Raw genomic sequence first — 6,077 nt, 5'->3', positions numbered from 1 at the left:
TAATCCCAGCTGAGCCTCTTCCCACCCTCTCTGTGCTTCAATCTTCCTGTCTGTGATAGAGAAAGGCCAGTATCTAATAAGATATGAGGATGAGGCTTTGTATATTTAAAATGCTTCAGTATAATGCCTATTAATTGGCCATAGCTTACAGCTACTGTTATAAGTAAATGAAACTATCTTTGCTGTGTGAAAAGGACCCAGGGTTGATGCTTTAAAAAATGTTATTTAAACTGGGCACCAGTGGCTCATGCCTGTAATCCTAGCTACTCAGGAGGTAGAGATCTAAAGGATCATGGTTGGAAGCCAGCCCCAGGCAAATAGTTCGTGAGACCCTATCTCAAAAAAACCCATCACAAAAAAGTGGTAGTGTGTCTGCCTAGCAAGCTTGGGTCCTGAGTATCAAACTCCAGTGCTGCCATAAAGAAAAAAGTTATTTATTTAATACAATAATGCTTCTATTTTATCAATGAGGAACATGAATCTTATAGAAGCTAAGTCAATCCATGCATTTATTCATTTTCACAGTGCATTAATTCAAAGATCATAGAAACATCTACAATATGTCAGACATTGTGGGAGGAGCTGAGAGTGCAACACGTGCTGTTCTATCAGGAAGTTCGCAGTCCAGGGTTTATATAATGGTAGTGAGCACTGCGTGAGAGCCTAATTACTGCGTGCTAGCCGCCATTCTAAGAACTCCATGTTGTGTTAAGTCAAATGAGTTAACTTATTTACTTCCCATAGCTGGAGCAAATCAGATGAGAAAACCAAGGCAGAAGGAAGTTAACTGCCCAAGGTCAGAAAACGAGGAAGTGCCAGACTGGTATTTAAATCTAGCCAGACAGACTCCATTTTAAGCAGAATCTAAACTTTTAGCCACCTGCCTTTATTTTTTTGGTGGGATAGGATTTTGAGCTCAGGGCTTCGTGCTTGCAAAGCAGGTGCTCCACTTCTTGAACCACACCTCTAGTTCATTTTGCTCTGCTTGTTTTGGAGATGGAGTCTTTTGAACTATCTGTCCCTCTGTGAGCCACCAGCAGCAGGTGGGCTTTTTGTTTTGGGCTCCAAAGTAACCAGAGCAAAATGGACTGGATGTGTGGCTCAAGTGGTAGAGAGTCTGCTTTGCAAACATGAAGCCCTGAGTTAAAATCCTGGTTCCACCAAAAACAGAATAGAATGATAAATTCAGATGTCTATGATGTTAGGCATGTACCACAGACAGGAGTGGGCTGGTTAAGAAAAATGTCACCTCTCTCGATGTTACTATAAGAAAAATAATAGCATAGGAGTAACTGCCACTAGGCTCCTCTGTCAGGGAATGTGGAGGAAAATGTTAAAAAGGGAGGCATTCCTGGCTGCATTTGATGCTGGCACGAAGGAATGGAGACCTACTTTTCCAGAAGAAATGGAAATCTGGGTTTTTATGAGCAATCTGCATTTCCTAGTTATTGGCAACTCCTTCTTATTGAGAAACTATGGCCATGACGACGACTCCTGTGCGTCAAGCAAACACTCCCCAGGCTAGATTCAGGACACAAGCCCCACCAGGTGGTTTCTTCCAGGAGACTTTGGAGAGAAGCCAGCAGCTTTCAAGTTCAGGATTAAACATGGAGCAGAGTCTGGGGGAAGAGAGAACAAGGGGACAAGTAACTAAGCAAAAATGGTCACATGTGCAGGGGACTGGTGGCTCGTGCCTATAATCCTAGCTACTCAGGAGGGAGAGATTAGGAGGATTGTGGTTTGAAACTAGCACAGATAAATAGTTTGCAAAACCTTATCTCGGAAAAAAAAAAAAAGACCATCACAAAAAAGGGCTAGTGGAGTGGCTCAAAGTGTAGGCCGTGAGTTTAAGCTCTGGTACCACAAAAGAAAAGAAAAAGAATAAACAACCAGTGAGCTGTGTCAAGAACTGTTGTCTGCTATCTTGCACCTGACTCAAGGTGGCTCTCATGTCATAGACAGCCTAGAAGACAGGAGTTCACCAAGGTGACGGTGAACCAGATCTTCCTCCAAAAGTGCATGGGCTCAGTTTCCTGCTCTATGTGCCTGAGGCCCTCTCAGGCTGGAGCAAACAGAATTAGACCTTTTTTTTTTTAATGGTTTCCTTTTGGTGGTACTGGGGTTTGAACTCAGGGCCTCATGCTTGCAAAGCAGGTGCTCTACCACTTGAGTCATGCCTCTAGCCTGGGTATCTGATTTTTAAGACAAGGACTCATCTCACGTAGTTCAGACTGGCTCAAACTCACTGTCTTCCTGTAGTTCAAACTTGCTATCTTCCTGTCTCAGCTTCCAAGTGTCCTCGTATCCTCCTGTCCCACCCTTGGAGACAGACAAATATAAGCATATAAGCAGCCATGACTTGTTCTTGGGCTAGAACTGGAAAAAGGCAAAGACAACCCACAACTCCAGAGGTCAACTTCAGGGTCAGTGTCTCCCCAAGTTAACATTAACCTTTAGGTAAACGAGCCACTCCTCCTCCAGGGCTTGGCAAACAGGAGTGTTAGGAGCATGGAGCAAGCCGTTTACCTGCAAAGAAGGGAGCTGCCCAAGGTCAAGACTCCATGTTCCTTAGTTCTCTTGAACTTTGCCAAGAATATGCCTGTTCACTGGAAAAAAGATCAATTCATAGGGTCCAGGTTTTATCTGTCAGTTGCCCCGAGTTTACCTCTTTCTCCTACTGCTCTGGTGTCACCATGAATGGATTTGGGCCCTCTTTGGCAAGAGAGAAGAAAACAAGTGGCACTCCTCGGTCGATGTGATAATCCCGTCTGCCTTCTCGTGTGATTGTAAGCGTTCAGTGAGAACATGAATACGAAAATTCCTTGCAAAGCCCAAAGAGCTAGCTCACACAGGGATCAGTATTCATAGGTACCACCAGCAATGAATTAGGTTTTGAAAAAGGACAAAGAGAAGTGGAAGAAGGCAGTAATATTAAAGTTATGGTCATGGGGTATAAAAGTTGTGTAGCATTAGCAAGCTTGAGTACAGAGGGGAGATGATCCCCGTGAGGTGGTGAGGCTAACATGAGCCTGCTCTAATTGCATACTGTTAGTCTAAAATGTTGAAATCCCTCTGGAAAATAGCATGTGATTTCTTTATACATAAGTACATATATATTACAAAAATATATTTACTACAAAGTAATCATATAATCCTATATTCATAGAGCCCTATAATCCCTGGAGATTAGCTCTTTTTTTTTTTGTGGTTTGGAGCTTGAACTCAGCATTAGACTTATCAGGCAGGTGTTCTACCACTTGAGCCACAGCTCCAGCCGCCTGGTTAGTAGCTTAAAAATAGAATTCCTATGCATGAAAGTGTGTGTATATGTGTGTGTGTGTGTATATATTTTCAAGAAATAAGATCTTAGATGGGTAGCTACTCAGAAGGCAGAGATCAGGAGAATCATGGTTCAAAGCCAGCCCAAGCAAATATTTCCCAAGAACCTATCTTGCAAATAACAAGGCCCCAAAAAGGGCTGGCAGAGTGGTTCAAGTGGTAGCATGTCTGCTTAGCAACTGTGAAGCTCTGAGTTCAAACCCTAGCTAGGACCACACCTGCCTTGAAAGTGTATATTTTAGAGATATTTAAATAATCTCAAAATTGGAAGCAACTTACATTTCCAACAATAAAGCAATGGCTGGTTAAATTCAGGTACATTTCTTCCATGGAATATTACATAGCCATTAAAAACTAGATGCACAAGCTATGGTGGGAAGTAGAAAATAGAATTGCAGTCTAGGCTGGCCTGGGCAAAAAATGAGACCCTATCTCCAAAATAACCAGAGCAAAAAGGGCTGGAGACATGGCTCAAGCAGTAAAATGCCTCCCTAGCAAGTAGGAATCCCTGAATTCAAACCCCAGTACCACCAAAAAATAAATACCACCCCCCAAACTAGGAACATGCAAACTTTGCCACCCTAAAAGATTTTTATAATGCGATATTAAGTGGGGGAAAAAAAAGCAGAGAGAAATTAATTAAAATGATATCAGAATAATTATACTTAGAAGTTAAGAATAAAAAAATTCATAGATGGGTGAAATTTGCTGTGTTAGAATAGGAAGCCACAGGTGATCTCCCACCCTACCCTATTTTCAGTCTCCTTTAGCATGACTTTAACAATGCTACTATTATCATTTTTAAAAATCCAAAGAGTACGTAAATAGCAAAAGGACTGTGGGCATCAAAAGAGAGGAGTTGAAGTAGTGAGGAGGTTAGCAGAAAGAACTCCAGAAAACTGGTGTTACAATCACAGGGGCCTGGGTGTTAGGGAATTCATGTTAATTGGGCCTGGCAGATCTGAGTTACCCAAAGGCAAACTAAGTATATTCCTGAGAGTAGTGAAGCAGAGATGTTAAAATCTGTTTTTAAAAAGCCATTTGAGCATGGTGGAGGGACTCAAGTGGTAGAGCGCCTGCCTAGTAAGTGTGAGGCTCTGAGTTCAAACTCCAATGCAACAACAACAAAACTACTGTTTGATAATCGAGCTAGGTGCAGTGGTTAATAATGCCTGTAATCCCAGTACCCAGGAGGCTGAGTCAGGAGGATCAGGAGTTTCAGGCTAGCCTGGGCGATATAGTGAGATCCCCATATCAAAAAAAAAAAAAATTGAAGACAGGCGCCAGTGGCTCACACCTGTAATCCTAGCTACTCAGGAGGCAGAGATCAGGAGGATCTCGGTTCAAAATCAGCCTGGGCAAATAGTTCGGGAAACCCTATCTCAAAAAAGCCCATCACAAAAAAGGGCTGGTGGAGTGGCTCAAGTGGCCCTGAGTTCAAGCCCCAGTATCACACACAAAAAAATTTAGTATTTTGAAATTTTGAACAGACATTAAAGAAGTCTCCTAGGGCTGAGGAGCATGAGAACTTTGCTGGACTTGAAAGATTATGGGATTTGGTCTTGTTTTTAATTTGGACTCGGTGGGGTAGACAATATGGATTTTTCTGTGGTTGGAACACATGAAGGTCTTAATCTGATCCTGGGCTTCATTCTTACTGTCCAATCAGCTGTAAATCAGACCTGTGCTCCAGGAGCAATAGTTACATTCATTTTTTAGGCCTGCAGATTGCTGTGTAGGAGGCTGGATGCCGCACTGAAACAGTTAACAGACCTCCTCAATGCACCTCCACTACACCCTCGGATTCATCCCTCAGCCAGGGGCCTGGTTCTGAGGCTGTCTCCAGACACTCCCTTTAACAAGATGGTTTCCCAGGTGATACCATACATGGCATCTCCTGAAAATCCCAGTAGGCAAAAACTGAGGGCAGGGTTGGCTGAACGAGTCTCCAAGTTCATAGTCAATGGCAAAAGGTAGAATCAACTCCCTGTCCAAGTTTACACCAACCGTGGAGATCTGGTGGTATTTTATAAACTAAAACCAGTTGCCTGTCTTGGAAGCCTGGTTACCAACCGCATGAGCAAGGGCGGGGGTCCCCCTGCAGGTGGAACCTTGTAACTGCAGCTCCCTCTGCTCTCTCCAGGGAGGGCTGGTGTTTCCCCAAAGCCTCCTCCCAGGCCACCAAGATGCTACAGTGCCTGACTTCAGAGAGCGAGGAAGAGGCAGATTCTGAAGAGAGGGAGGAAAGTTCTATAGAAGATCTAAAAGAAATCATCACCCTGGATTTTGTGACAGAGAACATACAAAAGGGGTTTCAGAATGCCCAGCTGCAGTGCAAGAAGAAGAAGAAAAGGAGGTTAGGATTGAAAGATGGGGAGTGGGGGGGATCCATGTCAGTAAGAACAAGGATCTGGAGGGATTGGGGCCTTGGCTGATAAGGAGTCGGCAAAGGAGACACTGTGTGCTTAGACTGTCACAATCACACCACTTTCAGTTGACATAAAGAGAAGCCACTTTTAAAATGGTCTGTTTTATAGAATCAAATAGTGGTGTGTATAATCTAAAACCACGCCTTGTCCTAATTTTCATTCTATTTATGTCTAGAATGCCTTTTAAAGAATGGGTGGGGAGAGAAGAGTTCCTTGCATAAGCAGAAGGAAGTGCTTATTTGTCATATGGATTTAGTACACTTTAAATATAACCGGACCGTGCTGACCTACTAGGCTCTGACTGCAGCT

Source organism: Castor canadensis, chromosome 11 (genome assembly GCF_047511655.1).
Source record: "Castor canadensis chromosome 11, mCasCan1.hap1v2, whole genome shotgun sequence".
Taxonomy (NCBI): domain Eukaryota; kingdom Metazoa; phylum Chordata; class Mammalia; order Rodentia; family Castoridae; genus Castor; species Castor canadensis.
Note: the sequence above shows the minus strand (reverse complement) of the source record.